This window comes from Cygnus atratus, chromosome 5 (assembly GCF_013377495.2).
Source record: "Cygnus atratus isolate AKBS03 ecotype Queensland, Australia chromosome 5, CAtr_DNAZoo_HiC_assembly, whole genome shotgun sequence".
Taxonomy (NCBI): domain Eukaryota; kingdom Metazoa; phylum Chordata; class Aves; order Anseriformes; family Anatidae; genus Cygnus; species Cygnus atratus.
The window spans coordinates 26,856,471-26,878,151 of record NC_066366.1 but is presented as its reverse complement, the minus strand read 5'-3'; the positions used below and the strand labels follow the sequence as shown (position 1 = coordinate 26,878,151).

Below are 21,681 nucleotides of genomic sequence, written 5' to 3'. Positions count from 1 at the left end.
TCAGTCTTTAGCTTGTTTAGTGATTTTTTTTTTTCCTGCAAGCTTCCAGACTTGTAGTGGGGTGATTCATCAAGCACAGCAGAAGTTGCACAGGCTATGCAAAAGTAGGAGTGAAAGTCTTTGACTGTTTCTCAATGTAATTCCATGTCCTGTCTAGCCATCATCTTTAAGGTCTTAATTTGAGAGGGTTATTAGTAAGAGATGTGTAATCGGGTATCTGAAGGTTACATATTTTAAAATTATGTCTGATGTACTGATGAGAGAGACTGTCTGATCCTGATTGTAACTGAGAGCTACATCCTTGTTCCTGATACAAAATCAGCCTGCTGTGAATAGTAATTGATAGTAACTCTTTGCTTAGAAGAAGGTTAAAAGTGTCTTTGCCGAAAAGTGCACTTACTGAAGAATGTTTAATTTACAGTGACTTTCCCTTCCAAAGATTCAGACAAGTTACCAACCACCTTGGTTTTGTCAAATCTCATAGGCTTTAGGTATGGTTCTGCTTTAAAAAAATGACTGTAAAAATGGTATCATCGTACCCCATCTTTTCCACTGCCCTGTTGTTGTGAGTGTGTTCAGTTTACAGCTGCTCTCCCTAAAAACAGGCCAATTCATTCAGGACTGTGAGAATCATTGTGACTTTGCGATTTATGCAACGCGTTCTGTAAGAAAGCCAAATTTGGACACCCTAAGTGCAAACATTCAATTGGACATAGTTTTACAGAGTTGAAACAAAGATCTTCCATACTACTCTGTGGCCTCTTCTAGATGTGGTTTGCGAGGAACCATTAGCATACATACATACTAATACCAAGAAAAAATCTTTGAATTCCAGGAAAAATCTCGGAAAACTGTGAATCACACTTCTCTCTTAAAGAAAAATGCCTCTGTCCTAGAGAAGGGTTGTAGCTTCGTGAAGCATTTCCTTGTTAGTTTAAAGGCTTTCTAAATGATGTGCTGCTTTTGTGGAACTCCTTTTTGAGTTGCCTAACTCTGCAATGCCTTGAAACAGGAGCTGAATTGCCTTGTTCACAGCTATAAATTACCTGAGGTGGTGGAAAGGTAGGTGTTATGACAGTAATGTTAAACCCTCTTTGTGGATCTGTTCCGTAATAAATAATTCTGTTGATTATGCTGAATATTGTAAAGAGAACCTCAGTCTTCCTCCAGGTCTTTTCAGCCTCCTGATGCATGATCCCATTCCATAAGTAGATAAATGTTTATTCTTGCCCCTCAAGGGAGCTTCCTTACAATTATTAGGTATGCCTTGCATTTATGCTTAATGCCTTAACATAATCCAAAATGATTCTTTAGTTGGGTCATCCTGGTCCTTTATAACCTGTGTTTCAGTTGTCTGTGTGCTCAGGACAATTTTTATTTCAAATACTTCAGGAGAAAAAAAAAAAGTGTGGTTGAAAAATATGATGGTGTATCCTTGTGCCAGAATTTGAGTCAAATCAGTGGTTAAGAAAGCAGTTCCTTCCAAGCTCTTGATGCAGGCTGGTTATTCATCAATGAATCCCTTCTTTTCTAACAGATTTTTTAAAAGTAAGATATAGGGGGTTGGGGGGAGTTTGTAAACTCTTAGTGTGTATCAGCAGTATAAGTCATGTAGTTTAAAATATTCTGGTCCCTGTTAAGAGTGTCAGCAAAGCACGGAAAGCTGTTTCAGTCTGATAAGGATATACACGAGTGAAACAGTCTATGCTAAAAATAAAGCACGTCTGTACAAGTTTTACTGAATTGAGGGGAGTTTGCTGTGAGATAACCCCAGGACAGTTTTATCACTGCTATGCAAGTGTTCAGTAGTAGGTAGAAGAGCTCAGGTCTCTTATTCCTTTCATGCTCAGCCAGATGCAGACTTACCCTTTCACCTGGAGGTGATTTCAGCTGTGTTTTTTTTTTTTTTTAAATATAGATTAAGTCACAAATCTCTCTTCTGTAGCTTCCTGCTGAGAAATGGTTCTTTCTTTTTATTCTTAAAGTCAATGTACATATTTCCAGCCATTTCTTGTTATACAGGTGTCAAATTTACTAGAATTAGTAATTTGACCCAGATTGTGATTATTTTTTAAACCAAGTTAGTATTTTTTTTTTGTTAGTTTTGCAGAATATTAAGTGTATACTGATCTCTTATGATGTTCATGCTGGAATGTATACTTAATTTTACCAGTATTTCCATGAATTTCTGCCAAAGAGAATTAAGCTTTATAGTGTTACAACAAAACAGACTGCTCTACATAATTGTCATAAAGTCAAAGTGATTAAGCCTGTTGGAATACTATCTAGGATGTAACTCTACAGCTGGGATTACACTAAAGAGTGAAATCACTTTCAGATCTCACCAAATTAAATCAGATAAACTGTGGGTGACTGAATAGAATGGTTATGAGTAAAAATTTCCTTTGGATTTTTTTTTTTTTTAAATATCCATGTGTATTTTGGCTGTCTGCTGGGAAATTGTTTAAATAATTGCAGGCAGGACAAAGTTTGCTTCCAGAAAGTGAGGAAGACATGCACATATATATATATATATATTATATATATATGTATAATATAAATATTTTTAAGAATCATAAGTTCCGTTTATTATTCATCTGAAAAGGTTACTTCAGATTTAAAGCGAGCATATAGATTTTTAGTGTCATGGTTGAATTTCTTCTTCCAGTTTATAGAGAATGATCTGTTAAATTGTTTTAATTAAAGGGGGGGAAGAAAAAATACAGTTCTGTTTTGTTTCTTAAATTACTCAAAAATTGGTAAATAATATCTATATAACATATCTATATCTTGTAAGTCCATATTGCATATCTCAGCTTTGATTTCACCTTAAGCCCTCGGGCTGAATGCAAGATCAAAGGGAACATTAGCAACATACAGTTTATCATAGAACACAGGTGTAAGTGTGGTAGATAAGAAGCCAGAAGGGGGAGAAGAAGAAAAAAAAACCAGACTAGATGGAGTTAGCTCCAGCTCAGTATATTGTAGGGTACAACGTTCTTACTGCCCCTGAATCCATTAAGCAAACAACTGGAAAACAGTGGGAGATGGTGACAGGCCATTCCTATAATTCAGAACATGACAGATAAGCTATCTTTTCAGATCAGTAGTTTCTTTTAATGAACTAACTGGCAATGTTTCAGAGTATTGTCCCTTGTTGCTTAAGGCACTTCTTGAGGTCAACTGATTTTTTTTTTACAGTGTTTATACAGTAATGATCAGAAAGTACAAAGTCAGAATTTATCCTTAATCTTTTTATCCTATCACACGTGGTTGTTTATCACACCACAGCTCATTGATTTGTTATCCTAAAATCTGTATGTTACTGTGGTAGCAAGTAGCGCTCCCACACAGCAGCAAATAAGACCTTGCTTCTGTAGTTCCATTCTTCCAGTTTATTTAGAAGGTAAACTTCCAGTCACATTAATAAACAAACAAACAAACAAATAAATAAATAAAAGGGTGGAGGGAAGAGAGAAAAAAAGAATGAAAAAAGAAAGGAAGAAGAAAAAAGAAGGAAGGAAGGAAAGAGAGAGAAAGAAAAAAAAAAAAGAAAGGAATAAAACAGACCACCAGTCTTCCATGTGTATCAGAAATAATAGGTCAGAAGTCTGATGCCAGTCTGGCACTGGATGGTAAGCAACCTCTGGCAGAGGTTCCAAAGGCAGAACTTAGATTTTTGCATAAATAGCAGAGCTATTGGAGACATCATATCTGCAGCTAATAAATTTGTGGGAGGCAGCAGCTGCTAGAAACTGGCTTAGTGTAATTCCAGTTTCTGAAGATGTGACAAAGTCACAGGGTGACAGCACACCATTGGTAACTGCTTTGACAGGCATCTTTGTGAATTTCTCACGAGCATACCAAGCCTTTCATTTAGGAAGAAAAATGCACTACCCTTGAAAAGGTGTGAGCCTCCTGAGGCCCAGAGTGTTGAAGCAGCCATAGGAATTGCTCTTCCAGTGTGCATGAGCACAGAGCAGGCACAGGAGCTTGGTACCAGCACAGGAGATCATTTGCAGAGGTCTTCCATCTTCCATCCCTCCCTTAGCGTGCTGCAGCATTGTGTGTCTGTCTGCCTCAAGGATATTCTTAGGAGTGTATTCTCAGAGCGGAGTATTTGAGTTTGTGCTTTTCTGTGCTTACTTCATGTGAGGCCTGTCCTGAACATCACACACTGAAGTGGAGAGCGTTATGGTCTCTTTACAAGGGAGGACACCTCTCTAACTGCCTTCCCCAAGGGATACATATACATTTTGTTGAACTTTTTGGTAACAATTTAGACATTTTAAGTACAAATAATATACTTTTTTTTTTTTTTTTTTTCCCCAGATGTGGTTGCATCAAACAGATCTATTTCTGCAGCCAGACCTAGGATCTTACAAAGGTCATGTTTCTTCTCTTATTTTGAAGAATCCTGACATAGTTGAGGTACTGGAAAAGACCTCAAAGCCACTAATTAATATTCCAGAATGCTAATGGTATAGCATGAGGAGGAAAGTGGGTTACTAAAGGAATGGCAGTAATCACTCAGTAACTGAAGTTGGACCACAGCTCTGCTATAAATTTGAATTTTGACACTATATCACCATCTCCACCCCTGCACCCACAATATCCAGCTGAAAGAGAAATCTTGGCATTCCTGAAATTTAGCACACTTAATCTCATCCTAGAGAAGATTGTTAAAAAACAGGGAAATAGGTTTAAACCCAGGAGGAAGAAAGGATACGAAGTCTTGTTGGCTTTAGGATTGGCAGGATTTGAGCAGCGTATTATGAAAATTTAGTTGCCTTTGGTTTGCTTGTCCCTACCCCCCAGTGGTAACTGTCTGCAAGTGTGGGAAATACAGTAAAACTTACATCTTGACACACATTATTCTGGCCTGTGCTCTAATTCATCTAAAATGTAAGTGCTCTGTGTGAGGACTGTGCATGGCCAGTGCAGACTGAATCCACAACAAAATATCTGTTGAATTATTGCAATCCTCTCTTGAGCATCAGAGAATTAGTGTGTTTTTCAGAGGCCTTATCTGAGTGAAGTATTACAGATATCATAAACTCAGTATCTAATAATTTAATCATCCTGAAGCAAACATCCACAATTTCAGCCAGAATACTGCATATTTGCAAAATTCTGAAAGAATTAAGAAGTGTGAAATGCTGGGAATGCGACTTGCAGGAAAGAATTCCAGCTTTGATGATCCTAAGAGGACATAAAGAAGTTTCTCTAATCTAATTCATTAAATGATTAGCATGGTAAAATGCTTTCACGTTTACTGAAGCAGTTAATTGTTCATAGTACCTTTTTGGAGGGTGCTGAGAGACAGAGATGTGTATGTGTATTTCACTAAGTCCTGGAGGTCTCCACTGAGATTGTGTTATTTGTACTTGACATACTGTGGTGAAAAATAAAATAATTATAATAAAAAAAAATCACAGGTTCCAAAACGTGAAGAGATGTGGATGACATATCATTTTTCCTCAGTCTACAGATTGTAGAGACAGACAATCCATAGAAATGGATTGTCTGCTAAATCGTGAAAATGATCTCAGGTCTCCCATGATGTACTGCACAGATTTCACCTCAAGACTATTCTTTCTCCTATGACTGCCTTCAGTCGTTTTAGAGAAATCCTCAAAATAAGGCTCTTCAAATGCCAGGAATTTTCAGACAACCCCCAGTGTCATCAGAAAGAAAGCAAGCTTCCCATGATTTTGTATACTTCGTGTCACTTCAGGATTAGACTTCCCTGGGAAATTTGGCCACTAAACAGATAAAAATAAACATTAAAGCATTTTGAAAATGTCATTGCATTTTTATTTTTTTAAATATTCTTGTCATGTTCTTGGCTTATAATATCAATAGCATGACTTGGCTGTGTTTTATCATCTTGGTCTCATGGAGGAGAAGCCCATTTTAGAATTTTGGGAGAAGGTTAATAGGCTACAAAAGGTTGGTTTTGAGTGTATAAAGATCATTATGTGTTCTTATAAACACTGCTAGATTTAAACTGATGTCCTCTAAATCCAACTGCTGGGTCATGGAAAAACATTGCTTTCATGGTAGAAGAACCAGGAAAAATGCAGAAGAGGGGGGAGAGAGTCAATGTGTTTGGGTGAATTGAATGGAGATTTCCTGAGGTCATGTAGTGCAAGGATTACAAGCAGGATAGGATATTGGAAGGTCATGAGAAAGTGATGTAGCTATAACCTGTCCTGATAGAGTGAAACATAAGGGACGGGGTATGCATCTGCTGAGGATCAGTGTGTAGTTACACTGATCGAAGAGGAAAGGCAAAACACATATATATTTTTGTCTTTTTTTTTTTCTGTTCCTTTTGACCTTCATTCTTCTGAGACCATTTTTAGAAAGCTTAGTCATGGTGTGGCGTTAGCAAGAGATTTCCTGGGAGTTCTGGGACTTTCTGGGTGTTGCAATTTACGTGTTTGTTAGGGAAGTGTTTTATTTATGAAGCATCTTTGACTAGTCAAGTTAGTGTTCTATTTTTGAGCTAAATCTACACTCTTGACAACATGAAACTATTCTTGCAATATTATGTCATTTTCTCCTCTTTAAATGTTCTTTGTGACTATGGTGACTTGCCTATTGTAGAAGAAATAGCTTATATTCTAGTGGATGGAGTTTTGAAGAAGTGGCAAGAAAAATGTATCTTGGTTAAAAGTTGCCAAGTTTTTCACCGTAGCTGTATTTATGTGTGTTATACATTTTAAATGCTTATGATTTGATGTTGGAGGGGAAAGAAGTTCCAGGATAGGAATGTTTGTTATATTCTTTTACAGAGAAGCTCTATCCCCAGACTAGTAGGAAGGAGTCAGTTTCAGAAGCACAAGACTTTTTAAAAAGTCCTATAGATATTTATAATTTATATAACACATAAATATGTTTTAAATTTTATTTCAAATCTACTTGGCAGTATATTTTTAATTAGCTGTGTTTGTTTGTCTCTTAGGAAATTAGAACTATGGAATTTTTGGCAGCCTGGCCATTTCATTCATTAAAATGACAGCTCAAATTCTAATGCTGAACATGTTGCTACCATCAAATTTTGACGTGATTTTTCCTTAGAAGTCATCAAAGACATACAAAAGCATGTGTATAGCTGCAGATGCACATGACTATTGTCTATCAGTGGGAGTTGCTACAGTGTTTGTCCTGAACTTCTTTAAGACTACTTAAAAATACTGTTGGTGAGAGTTCTGTTTTCCTCCTTGTCTCAAACCTACATAAATAACTGTGTCCATTTCAGCACAAAAAGCAGGGAAGACTGATCATGGGGCAAAGAAGGGAATGTCAAACAAGACCTGCAGGATTGCTCATACTGATATTTTTTTCATTGGAGATTGTTTGCGTTGGGGTGCCAAGAATTTTTAATATGCATTAAGACGAAATGTGTGCCTGCCTACTGTCTGCACAGTCAGATCAGACTTGTATGGTTTTGGTATTGCAGATTACAGCTGGTTTGTTTATTATAACACAGCTGGGCTTCTAAAGTTTGCAGTTGAAATTACTGCAAGCAGTGGAATAGTATGTTGCTTTTTACAGCTTCATGCTGTATTTCACAGGAGCTTTTAAGTTGTGCTGCTTACAGATTTATTTTTTATTTTTATTTTTTTATTTTATTATTTTTTGAGGTATAGATGCAAGAACAGATAGATGTCTGTTTATTTGCATAAGGGGAGTTAGTCACTTTCTGGAGCCAAAACCTCAGGGGTGGGCGCTGTTTGGCCTCAGTGACTTTAAACTGTCCTAGCAATGTAAAAAAGCTATTTGTCTGAATTCAGTTTTTATTTTGACATGCTAAGGTTTTTGTTTGTTTGTTTTGCTTTCTTTTCTTTTTGTTTTAAAGATGCTGACTGCAGTATAGAACAAAGCAGTCTGTGATTGTCAGTACTGAGCTAGTAAACATAAATGACTTGTTTTATAGAAGAAAATAAAGGGCCCAGTGGAGGTTAAATACTGGCTGGGAAATTCACCTCTCCTCCTCCTTCCTAAGGCTCAACTTCAGCCAAACGCCCTTCCTCCCCCCCTTCCTAGTCTCAACTCCTTCTTTTCACCACAGGTTACACTTAGTCCTTACAAATTCCTCTGGCGAGGTGAGGAGTGGTGCAGGAGCCTGTGGTTGTGCATGTAGATTTCGGTCTTCTCATCTGTGCTTCTTGCTGGTGTGCTGCTCCTGCTATTTTAATTCATATCCTTGTCCTTGTGCTGGTCACCTGTGGGCTGCAGCCCCCCAGGGCTGTCCTCTGTCTTGGAGGGTGGCAGCTGGGGACCTTGTCCCAGGCCATGCAGCGCTGCAGACCCTGGCTGCTGTAGTCCCATTTTGTCAGAGAGGGTGGGTTTCACCTAGTGTGTGCTGATGAAGGCTGTTTTATAGGACACTTACGATCTTCAGTGTTTGTAGATAAGGAATTGCTCCTCAATCCCCCTCAGAGACTTGTCTGTAAACAAAAGTTGCCTGAGTTCTGCTCCTCACCCTGGTTAATATCTAATTATTTTGCTTTACAGATTAGAAGAGCTTTAACAGAGGAGGCTGGAAGAGGCTTGGCCTGGGTGACTACTGAAAGGATACCTGAAAGGTAGGAGACCTTCGTCCAAATCTCTGCAATGAATTCAGACATGAGTGATTTCAGCTCAATTCTTCCACATCCCACTTGATTTTTTTTTCTAATCCATCTAGTTGGTCACCATCATGAGAGTCTGGTTGGGCAATCTAATCTCTGGTTTTCAGGAGATCTCATTTGGAAGTATAGTCCATTGTCCAGCCCAGAATATTCCTGGAATGCTAATGGCACAAGTCTAGAGTCATGCAGGTACATTTCAAGCCAAGAAGGGATGTACCAGAATTGTCAGGTGCTTCCAGAATGAAGTTGGTGTCTGCTTCAGGTATTCTGGTATGCACTATTGGCCTTAAAGGCTTAAAATCCTGTTTTAAGCATTGATGGGTGGGAGTTTATGTATGGGGTACGTTTAATATTTTCATATTAAAATAAACTACAAAATACTGTGGAAGAGTAGAGTTCTTTTGAGAAGGCCAGATGACAGACAAAGCACCAAGGACCCAGATATTTCTTTATTAGAATAGCTTCATGATATCCCTATTTCGTGGTAAGATATTGTACCAGACATAATAGACCAATAAAAGCTGCTGAAGATGTAATTTACTTTATCTCCTGTAGAAATGTCTGGCAAAGAGTTTTGTGTGGGGATGAATATGATCATAGGAACTCCTTTGCATTTCTTAGTATTTCCAGTTTATAAATGTAACTTAAAAGAGCAATAAAATATCAACGTGATTGTCCATCTAGAAGGTTGTGGTAGCTGCAGTTCAGTGCACTAAGGTCACACACACAACTCCTGTCTGTTAAGTTGACAGGGAGGGACAGTGCAAGTTCATGACTTTTCTCTGATATTTTGCAGTGAAATTTTTAAATTTGTCAAAACACTTGTTTCTCTTATTTTGGTGTACTGCAATGAGACTCCTCTCTTTTTCCCTTGATCAGAATATACCAGTTCTAACTGAGATGCATTTAAATAATTATTTATTCTCTTATTCTGTGTTATTTTCAAACCACTCACATAAAAAGTAGTACTGTGTCATGGTTACTTCTTGTTATTCTTACAGTAGATACATGCTCAAGGTAATTGTAGCCCTTGCTCAGAGCTTCCTTTGGTGACTGACTTTTGCAAAGTGCTAAACATTGCTACTGATAAAACTAAGCTTTAAAACACCTCCTTAATATAACTGAAATCTATGGGACTACTTGTGTGCTTAAGGTTGAGCTTGTGATTCAGTTTTTTGTTGTATTTCAGGTCAAAATGCTCAGTGCTTTACAGCCTGGCTTACTAAGCACTGATAATGCAAGTTTAAAATCTTAATTTTAAAGATTAGCTGGACAAGGCAAGATTTCTATCTGGTAATGCAATCTGCTTGTGATCTTCTTTTCAGTTTCCAGTGTAATGTTTGCTTGCTTATAGGCAGAAGTACATCAGGGCCACATGCATATTAAATGAAGGGCCACCCAAGTCATAGGATAATGAATTGATAATGCACTTGGCAAACAGATTTAGATGTTTTTTTAGAGTAAGTCCTTACTGTATAACATGTATAAACACAAACATGTCTGATGCTCAGCATGACTCATGCTTAGTTATTAATACAATCCTGGAGATAAGGTATTTGACAAGAACATGCTTTTATGCATGCTGAAACTAAGATGGTTATATAATACCAGTAGTAGCAAACAACTTTTTCAAATTCTCATGGAAACCATTCAGGAGTGTGAAATGGATGCCAATTTCATTATCACCTATAAGGAGGCAAACAATGAATCTTTGTAGGCTCACAGGCTGTGCTCAGAACAGGAGGCTTAAGTGCATTAGCCAGTAGGTAAACTCAATCAGGCTAGTGCCTGTCAGATGGAATATGTCTGTTAACAAAGCCATTAAGTGTACTTCAAATGCTAGTTAGAACTTTTGCAAGGAATGTTTATGGGTTGAACATGGGAGGATGCAGTCAGCCACCCAGTAAAGTTCTTAATTATAGTGGGCACACAATAGTCTTAATCACTGGTCGCAGGACATTTTTACTATGTAAATAAGTGTTTTTATGTGTATTTTACAGACCTGGAAATGAATAAGTTAAGGGCTGTGATCAAAGGGAACAATAAAATTTTAAGCTAAAGAAGGAAGATGCTAGAGAGGTAGAGATGAAGTGCTGAAAATGTTTTTTGATTGCAGTGTTTTTATGGGAAAAATTTTCTGATGAACCTAGTTTTAAATAACTATTGATGTTGCAATTTACCAAGTTACAGATTTTATTTCATAATCTTAAAAGCACTTGTGAGCACTTCCTAAAATTCTCTTCAGCATTTCTAAGAAAGGTTTTTTTTTTTTGTTTTTGTTTTTCTGTTTTTCTTCTGAACAATTCATTGAGAAACTGTGAGAACAAATCACTGAGTAGGATCAGTGAACAAGGATCTTCTCTTTGCCCAGTTACAACTAACACTTAAATAGCTGTAGGAAGAGGCTGATTTTGAGAGAGAGAAGACCCTAGATGAAACCCTGCCCTGAGCAAGGTACCTTCTGGAAAAGATCTGCAGTGTTGTTTAAAGAAATCACTAGAGAAAAGCTTCCAGATTAATGATACGGGGCTACAAGTGTCATAATTCCTATTATTGTCTAGCTATAGCATTCTAGTAATAGTACTTTCCTACTCAGGAGTGCAAAATTAGAAAGTTTTTTACACCCTGGTACACTTCATAAATGCAGAACTTTTCACAAAGATGATAGAGAAGAAAGTGCATTAGATCAACGCCTTCTCCTTTTCTGCTCTGTACAACTTGAGGTGAAAAAAGTTCCTCCTGATTTAGGAAGGATACAGACATCTGTTATTCAGACTGAAACAGTAATGTGGTGAAGAAGTCAGAATTTTAATGTTTGCAGTCTCTTACTTCAGTGGAATAGCTCCTTCATGTGCTTCCTGAACAGGACAAGCAGAGCACAACTGAATGATACCTGCAGTGCTCTTCATGCAGTTCTGCCCAGAAGAAGCTCAGTCTTTCTTCCTGGAACAGCAATAATAAAGACTTTCATCTTGAATTTATTTCCTGGCAGCAGTTAGCTTTTACTATTCAAACAGAGCATATTGCATTCAATAAAAGTTGTTCAAAAATGTTGCCAAGGAAGAAGGATCCAACCTGCTGAACTTTTACAGATGCGTTGATATCCACACGCATCCCTCACACATTGCGATGTTAGCAGTTATGTGTAATAAACACCAGATTGTCCTGTGGAGATGTGATTCCAGTTTAAACTTTTTCTACTCATACTTATTAAAATGGATGGTAGGACACTATTCCTTTACTGTAACACTGACTCTGTAATTTGAATCTAAGTGTGGCAACTGATATCACTCTTTTCAAGTGAAATATTATAGTCCCCTCTTTACAGACATGGAAACGTAACTAGAAGAATTTTTAATTTGTGGCAGGTGCTATACAGCTACTATGTGATAAAACCAGGTGCAGAATTTGATATCCCGTCTTTTGGTTCTATGTGCTGATGCAGCTGTTCTTCAGTAGCACCTCCACTAACCAGAAGAGGGGGAAAAGTTGTGGGTGGGATTGCTCATTCATTTCTAGGGTTTTCCAGTGGCAATTCTGCCATACCAACTATATGACATGTCAGTCTTTAAAACACCATCATATAAGGGAATTTCCATTACATTTTTGTTCCTATTTGTTTTATTTTCCCAGGTTCTCCAGGGAAATTATTTTCTTTAAAACTCCCAGGATTAGAGAGGAGCCCTTGGTGACAACTTATTATAAGAGCCTTCTTTTCATTGTTGCACATTAGACAAAGTTTGAATATATTTGTTGTATTGCAACACCTAGACGTTATGAAATTAGGAAGACAGTAAAGGGGACAGTGTTACCCAGGTAACATGTATTTCAGAAGAACAGGAGTGTCTCATTCTGAGGAAGAGGTGAATTTAGAGTCAGATAAGGACTTCAGCACTAAACTCTTTTTGCAGTTTAGAATGAAGGCAATGTTTAAAAGCTTTGTAAATTTGCATCTCACTCTAGCTGTACATTGCCATGTAAGTATAAAGCAAAGTTGTAAAAATCTCAACAATTAACAGTAAAATTTAGATTCCAAGTAAGAAAAGAGGTAATGGGAGACAGAACACATAAATTAATGAAAACCACAATTTTCTCAGGTTATAGTTATCATATTACTGCAAATAACATTCCTAGTAAAGCACCTCAGAAGGACATCTACCACATGCTATCAGGATCTTGTGAATTAACAGTGCAGGCTGAACAGGCTGAAGTTTATGCAGGCATCTGATTAAAAAAAAAAAAAGTATAGTAGGTTATTAAATAGTTCTAAAATAATCTAATTTTAAAAATGAATTCTATATTTTGATATATTTTGTCTGAAAAAGGGGGTGGAATTTGATGGACCTAAGATTTTATCTACGTTGTGTAGCTGTTGACATGTGAGTTAGTTACAGTGACAGCTGTTTAATCTCTCATTGTTGTCACTGGAGTTTAGAGAGCAATTTATTTGACCAACTGTAGGAGTTTACTTTAGAATGAGCTAAATTGACTGCATTGATTATGTTGATTAGATCTCTGTTGATTACAAAGGGAATCTAGCTAGCTCTCTCTGCTGTCATCTGCAGTACAAACATTAAAATTGGGCAAAAATGAATTTCCTACAAGCTGCCACTTGAAAGGGCTGAGACAATTTATCCATTAGGTTAGAAATCGAGCTAAAAATTCTTGTGTTTCATGCACACTGTAAATATTAACACAGCACGCAGGCATTATGGACACCAGGATTCAGAGAGTAAAGTAGGGAGGGCCAAAAGTCTGTAACTTCAGACTGAATTTAAATTTTGACTTGGGCTGTAGTAAATTACTTCATAAGAAGTCCTCATCTCAAATTAATTCTAGGGTCATCTAATTCAGTCCCCTTCTTAACTCAGCCAGAAAAACCATTCAGACTTTTATTCCCGGAAGACCTGCCACAATTATGTGAAATGGGCCTGAGCTATTTTCCTCAGCAGTTATCCAGATTTTTTTTTTCAGTTTTGAGCAGGAGATGCTAATTTTAAGACCGCTTTCTGACTCCTTACCTTTTCCCAGGGATTTGATAGACTCATGGTGCTCAGACTGGACTTCCAGCTTAGATCTTATCTTCAGCCTAGAGAAATACAGAACATTTAGCTGCTTTAACATGAACACATTCTTATTCTGTCAGCACTGAGTTAAACAAAACTAACAAATGTTTCTGAAACTGAGTTTTCCTTCTTCAGAAACATTCAAGTGGAACCATCTAAAGGGAGCAGAACACATATTTTTGTTTCAAAGACATCAGTCTTTTATTTCCTGGAAAACTAGCAATCTGTAAGGTTTCAAGATTCTCTTGAAGCTTTCAGAAGATTCACAAATCTTTTCAAAACTAATATTCTTATGTAGGATCCTCCTCTAAAATTGTAGTTTATATGCCTGACCTTTGAAGCCACCTTATTATAGAACTCTGGCTGAAACACTGATTGTGTAATCAAGCTAGGATTTGGTTTGTTTGTTTTTCTTCAGTTAGTCATGAATGCATTAGGAATGAACTAGCATGGCTTGTGATGACAGATTTAATATGTTGTTGTCCTCTAGCTTTTTCAGGGTTGTGTCTGTATGTATGTTTACAAGTACATATGTTTGTGAGAATTAACGAGGATACAGTCTAGATTTTTCATAGTGAGAAGTCAGTAGGGTCTCTGGTGGAGAATGTTTATGTTTGCCTTTGGTTGTCATTGTTTTTATTTAGCCACAAAATAGAATTACCTGAAAAATGTTTCACTTCAATTAAGAATTTTGGTGGAGGTTCTTAGATCAGTTCTTAGGACATCCAGATGAAATGAAATTTTGGTGTTTGCCCCAGAGTTTACCCCATGCACTCCTTTCCAGAAAGCCAAAATAAATTGGAACTTTCCTTAAAAGACAGAAGGTAAAAAAGAAGCAACTTTTAAGAGTTCATGCTTGCATGGGAGTAGCATATAACAGACTACACCCCTTTGTTACCCTCTCCTGCCATGTGTGTCATGCTCTGTGTTGAGGTTTTACTGGTGTAAAAAACATCAGATGTGTTTCAAGATCTGTTGTTAAAACCTAGCCCTGTGTAGGAATGCCTTTTTATTCCTCATGCCAAATTTTCCTTGGAAGGGAAGTTCTATGAAATATATTGTTGACTTATGTTTTCAGGCTTGAATGCCTCTTTTTTTTAGAGCAGGTAGTAGATCTATCTCCTTGTGTTTACTGTAGTAGCTGTTATTTTACCACAGATCTGTTGCAGAGTACATGTGAGATAGGTTGGCAGCAGTTTCTGTCAGCTGCTCACATGATTTATTTTCATCTTCTTGTGTGTCTGTCTAACTGAAGTCATGTTGTAGCCCAAGCCAAAATTCATTATTCTGAGACACATGGTAACATTATGGTTATCTCTTAGTATTACTGGAAATCATCAAAGAATGCGTGATGTGTTTTGAGTTCTTCTCTGTCATAAATTCCATAAGCAATGTGACAATTGATGTAAAACAAGATTATTTGCAAAACGTGCGTCACCAGAAGATAGTAAAAATTTCTCATTTTTTGTACTTTCCATATTTGAGAAACTCGTAATTCATGCTTGCTCATTTTCATCTGTGTCTGAGCTAGTGATGACAAACGAAGAGTGGAAGTAAGAACGCAACAGCACTTACCTGAAATCTCAAAGTAAATTTTTCTGTTGGCACAGACTTGTGTACTTTATTTTGCTTTCCATTTCTAGGTGCAAATGAAAAATGTAAAAGGAAAAATGTAAAAGAAAAAATGTAAGAAAAAGGAGTATTTTCCATTCTTGGCTTTCAAATTCAAGCTGGGAGGCTGTCTAACATTACTAGCTGATCACAGGTTGTTGAATTCTGTGGATGGCTTTGATTGCGATCCCATTGTTAGTGGACTGTACAGAAACTTCAAAACTGAAGAACATTTTCAGTAGAAGATAGAACAACTGATCAGGTATTGCAGTTGTCCCTTCACAAGTAATGTTTCCTTCCAGGTGGATGTATGTAGAAGGCAGCATGTAGTAGGCTTGATTGGGAATATGTATTTTGAGTTTGCATTGTGGATGTCTGTTCTCATAAATGTTTTCTAAATAATGTCTAAACAGATAATTATGAGAATGCTTTTTGGTTATCAGATCCAGGACTGCATACCTATCCCATTTCACAGCCTTATGTCAAAGCCAGATACATGTGTCTGCCAGTCCTTTCCCCATGCCTACCCATCATTTCTGTGCAAATGAAATCCTGTGAATGGACTGGGAGTCAATCGCCACCACATTGTATCATGTCCCTGGTCTGGATAACGGGAGAACAGTATTCCAGGGATCTGGAAGGAAATGGGTTTCAAATCTTGATGTAGATTTTTCCAAAGTCTTCCATGGGTGGAAGAAAAGTGGGGAATGGTGTGCTTTAAGGGGACAAGTGAATGGAAACAAAGCAGAAGCAGGGGAGAAAAAGACAAATGGGGTGCTGTGGGGAAAGAAGTGAAGGTGAACATGCTGGGCAGTAGGTTATTGACATGAGGGTGGTAGATTGTGTGATTCCCTCTTTTCTATGGCTACTGTTCAACAGGTGGACAGTAAATGTGGACAGAAGTAACAGAATGTGTACCATTGAGTGATCTGATAACACCAGCAGACCAGAGGGGAGCTTCATTTCTTGGTGCTTCTCCTTCTGAAAGGAGGGCTGCAGGGCTCCCACTCTTTCTTCAAAAGCTCAGAGCAATTGGTTCTTTGATGGATTGCCTCAGGGCTTTGGGGTTTAATTTACTATTGATAATTATAAAAAGAAACTGGACCAAAGGTTTAATTCTCTACATTGCTATCACTGGATTTTTTTTCTTAAAGTTAATTCCAGACTTGGAGCAAAGACTGGTTTCTATAAGAAATTGTCACCTGAAAAAGCAGAGACATTTCTATCTTAATGAGGATATGACCTAGGGATATGAACTAGGGATAAGGTTTTGGTCTGGCTGTTTTTTCAGTTTAAATTCAATATTTTGTCCTAGAAGGTACTCTGCCTAGTTTCTCATCCTTTTTACACATTAGATGCAGTGCCATACCAAGATGTGCTGTTTATGGGAGAATCTCAGCTTTCATTCAATAACATTCTAGTCCTGGTGGTCATAGGAGGGCAAAAATACTAGAAGGTTAACAAAACCTATCAAATTAACTTGTTTTTCCCCAGATTTTCAGTCTCGAAGTCATGCTTAGCTACTTGGAGTTAACAATAATATATGTTACTTCTATATTTTCTGTAGCTGATACTTTCTGACATTGCACGTGATGGCACCAAGTATTGAGATAAGATTTATTGTCCTACCAACTGTATCTAACTGTATCCAAATATTGACTAAATACTTTTGTATTGTAAAAGTAATACACAGCTTAGAGGTTGCTCAATTAAGGAAAATTAGATTACATCATCTTATTTATCTCATTGACTTAGACCAATGATCAGTGGAAACTCAGCATAATATACTTATCTGTTACGAAATTATCCTGTGATTGTACTCATCCAAAAAGAAAAAAAAAGTAATAGAAAGACTACTTAAAGGTCATCTTCTGGATAGGGAAGGCTATAACTCAAGGAAAAGAACCAAAAACATAAGGAAGATCAAACGTTTTTGTGATGAATATTGGAAATATATTTTAATTACGCTCAGTGATATTTTATTAATCATTTCCTATCTTCCTATAAATTTTTCCCATCTTGCACAAAGTTCTGAATTCTTTGGCAGATAACAAAACCTTTTGTAGTAATGATTGCTAGCACTAGCAAATATTTAAGAAGTTCTGACACTTACAAGAGGTTCCAGGAAATACTAATCCAGCTGGATGTTTAAAACCAAACAGACCAAAAAAAAAAAAAAAAAAAAAGAGGCAGCTGTAGCTGCTGAAGTTTTTCCCCCAAAATGAGACAGTGGAGTTAGCAGATGTGTAGAGTGACTGAATTAATGCATTAGACCTGATGTAAAGACCAACCTGTAACAGATGATGGGAGAGGAACAGGAAGTGGGAAAGCTACTGCACCTTTGTCTTCAATTGGAACGGGTTACCCAGGGTGGTGGTGGTGTCACTGTCCCTGGGGGTGTTTAAGGAAAGGTTGGACATGGTGCTTAGGGACATGGTTTAGTGGGTGACATTGGTGGTAGGGGGATGGTTGGACCAGATGATCTTGGAGGGCTTTTCCAGACTTATTGATTCTATGATTCGACAAAGAATTCCCTCTAGTGTTTGCTGTCCTGGTTCAGGAGATGGGGAAAGGTACACATTCAGTTATTCAGTATATTATATTGTATTCAGCTAGGTCTTCTCAACTTTTCCGAAAGTACCTGTCCCAAAATAATATAAACTGAATGGGATTCTGAGAGATTATTTGACCCATCTGACTGTCAAACATACAGGGTTTATGGCTGTAGACAAACCCTCCATAGGCCAAATGAAATGTCATCACCCTAAAAAAGTCAGACATCTTTATCTGTCAATTACAGAAACCGAGAGTTTATTGTGAGTAAAATCCTAGAGACCACAGAGTCATGTTTCCCATTAACATCTGCCTGAATCATAGCATGTAGAATTTGACCCAATAGTACAATTGGCCTAAGGTATACGTTAATGTTAAATTTGTAACTCTTCACTGTCTTCAGCTGTCCTGGACAGATGTGAAGTTGTGTACACAAACCTTAAAGCAGAGATAAAGTCTGCTTATCTGAGTGTCTTTGAGTGTCTTGCTGTGGTGGAACCAGTGAATGAATGAGAAAGACTGGGGTAGCATGGATGAGAAGGTGGGACTATCAAACCTTTTAGAGAGTAATAAATTCTGAGATGGGACTATCATGAAAATACAGAATTGCTGGGAGAGGTAAAGGAAACTTTTGCCTCCTTAGTAGCACAATTCAATGCAGCACATGTTCATGCAACAATCAGACTCATCTGCCCCTGCAGCATTTACAAATCAGTGTAGAGGCCCTTATGTAGCAATCAATTAGGTGAAAATCATGTACTATCATGAAGTCAGTATACCCTCATCTGCTCATTTCAAAGCCAGTAAATGATGTTGGTGGGGTAAGCTCTTATAAATGTGTTCAAATTAAATATGACAACAAGTGTCAATGAATGACACAACTCAATTCAATACATAAGCTAAGGTAAAATTATCAGGATTCTCTGAGGGAATTTACACATTCTGAAATCTATTATTAACAATATAATATTAAAACTGTGTTGCACTGGACTCCAAAAAAATAAAAAATAAAAAAAAAATCTTTGATGTTTTTTTCCTTCCCAAGAATGCTTGAATGTCCTATTAGTGCTGGTAGGCTGAAAATGGGGAGTCAAATGGCTGCTGGAAGTACAGATGTTCTTGAAACGTGGGCTTACCTTTAAAATAAAATCTGCAAAAATATTTAGACACTGACATTCCATCATTTTCATGTTGGTGCCTGAATATCTTTGAGGATCTAGCCCTTTATTATAGTGTAGGTAAACAGAAACATCTAAGATAAGACAACCTGAGTTTTAAAGAGCCTGAACATCTGCAGTTATTATTGACTCCAATGGAAGCTGCATGTTCAGTGGCAGGAAAGTGGAGCCTAATTAGTCTATGCAAAAAAACCAAACCAACAAACAAAAAAAACCCCACCCAACAACAAATAAAGAACAACAACAACAAAACACCAAAAAATCATATTTCACTAGAATAAATGTATCCATTTATCCTTATGAATAACTTCTGCAGCTTCACTGTCTGATAGGTGATTCTCTGCACATGACTCAGTCCTGTCCCTTTTCTTGTGAAGTGAAGGTTAAGAAAGAAAATGATTAATAAGAAGATTTTGCCATCTAGGTACTGATCTCAGAGCTGTGGTGTAGAAGATTTTTGGAATGCAAGAGAACAATAAACTTTACCTGAAAGCTGCTTCCACACTTATTTCATTTGCAGTGCTCCTTGTTTATCCTCATATTTTTCAGGTGAAGTATGTACTTTATAGTTTGATTAGTAAGATTGGAGGTTCCTGGTGAAAGTCATTTAAAGGGCAGATTTGTCCATTTTCCAGGGCTTTCCTGAGTTTTGCACAATTTTTATGAATTTGAAACCCAATTCAGTGATGGCTCTAAATCAGTATGTATGTTCATTAAAAGAAAGAGAGAGAGAATGGGAATGGTTTGTTTTGCTTTTTTTTCTTTCTTTCTTTCCTATTTCCTTAATTTTTGTACAATCTGTCCATCCTGGCATTTGATATGTAGACTTTTTTTTTTTCTTTTATGCAAAAAACCATACAAACAGTTGCTCCTCTTACACATCTGATGCAATAATAATGCTGGTATCAGCCTCAGTGAACTGGAATTTCCTGCATAGTGGACATACCATACCAGAAGCGTCAGTTAGTTAAGCCACCAGATAAACCAATGACTTTCTCAAAGCTGCTGCTTCCATTACAGAATATAGGGCACTTAGCTTCCTCCATACAGTCTGTCCTAGGCAGACTTCAGCATACTCTTCCAGAGCCAAATAGCTTGAAAGGCTGTCACTTCAACCTCATGACAGCAGAGCTTCTCTGCTTTCAAAGATAGGTCCATGGTCTGTAGCAGTAGCAAGTGGTTACTTATATTTATAATTATGTTTTGGAAATGTCTCCATGAGAGAACATTCTTTTCAGGGCAATACTACTGGCTTACTTTGAATAAGTCAACTCCTTTGTTATCTTAAGATTACTAACAAGGATTGCTTTGCAGTATTATGTCCTTGGTGTAAAGTCAGAAAAAAGGCTCCAGAGTCATCCTTTTTGCAGAATGTAATCCCCATATATTTATCCCATCTTATTTTCTAAACAGGTCTGATTTTGCCTAGTATAAAAATCACTCTGACTTCCCTAGGGAAAAACACTTTCCAACACATCTGTGCAGGAGCAGTCTCTGGTAAAATGGAACAGCAGAAAGAAACACACTCTTCACAGCGTACATTAAGGTAACCAGCCTTGGTAGCCTGGTAGCAAAATGTCTGTTTCTGGTACATGGAAAATGTGTTAAAGTATAATTCATATTGTTATGATGTAACTACTTTCTGAAAAACATACAAAAAGTAAGAGGGTAAAAAAAATATTCTATTTCTGCCCAAGGAAACAATGGCGAGGTCTTAATTTAGCAGGTGTTCAGTTCTTATTCCTTTGGCTGAGAAATTGAATAATCAGGTATGCTTACTGACCTGTTTTGAATTGAAAGTGCCAAAGGAAAAAACAAAAAAAAACTTTTAAATAACAGTTCCAAAAGAAATATGCAAAGTTGAAAAAGTAAAACAAATAGTGAAAGTGTTTTTTTTTTTCTACTATCCAGTCTGAAACTCCAAATCACAGCTTGTGCCTATTTTCCTGAGTTTTGCCAGCTGCCACTAGCAAAAAGACCTTGTCATCTTTCTAACTCTTTCCTAGTAACTACAGGTTGCATCGAGATTCCCCTTATCCTCTTAGTCAGACTGAGCAAACAGCATCCTCAACCACTTCTCATAGGTCATGTGCACTTGGCTCATCTGTTCGATGTTCCCAAACAGTCTTTGTCCATTCATGATCTTGTCCTTGTGGTGTGCACTATCCCATCAGGTCTCCTGGATTTTGCTCATTTGGTAGTCCCCAAACTGTCCTGGACTTGCAGTTCTACTTTATTTCTCAGGCTCTGTGCATTACTGTACAGACACCTTAGGAGAGCCTCCTCCTCTCTCAAATACAGCAGTGTGATCAAAGAAAATGTATCTTTGCTGGTTGACATGGGTGGTGTAGCTGTGCATTCTTTGGCAGTTGAATGCATCTGCTCCTTCCTGGGCTCTTATCATTGACCAGAAAGACTAAAGATAGCACCACCTCAGCCCTTTTCCACCTTGTCTCCGGAGCCTAACAGTCATCTTTGATCTGCTCAGGGGTACCTCTAGCTGTGTCGCTGGTGCCTGAAAGGTTGATTGCCAGGGACAGTAGTCAGAAGGTTGGAAACTAGAAGTCTATTCAAGTCTAAAAGAGTCCTGATGAAACTCTGTAATGATGTACAAAGTGTGTTCTGAACAGG

At 37.4% G+C, this 21,681-nt stretch overlaps 2 long non-coding RNA genes across 30 annotated transcripts in view; one reads left to right on the top strand and one right to left on the bottom strand.

The window, feature by feature from the left end:
* Positions 1 to 21,681, top strand: part of LOC126913330 (uncharacterized) — a 275,232-nt gene that overhangs the window by 30,533 nt on the left and 223,018 nt on the right. For 6 of the 29 annotated variants that reach the window (XR_007708395.1, XR_007708378.1, XR_007708394.1 and 3 more), the window contains exons 1-2: positions 632 to 1,062; positions 8,527 to 8,597. This is a non-coding gene — a long non-coding RNA (uncharacterized LOC126913330). Of the gene's footprint in view, positions 1 to 631; positions 1,063 to 4,332; positions 4,432 to 6,485; positions 7,209 to 7,764; positions 8,115 to 8,526; positions 8,598 to 21,681 lie in introns of those variants that run through there. The other 23 variants (XR_007708398.1, XR_007708388.1, XR_007708390.1 and 20 more) reach the window with 16 other exon arrangements.
* LOC118244554 (uncharacterized) lies at positions 11,513 to 19,817 on the bottom strand. The gene is made up of 3 exons (XR_007708406.1): positions 19,537 to 19,817; positions 13,664 to 13,731; positions 11,513 to 12,866 (listed from the first exon to the last, which is right to left on the bottom strand). It is a non-coding gene; the product is annotated as an uncharacterized LOC118244554 (long non-coding RNA).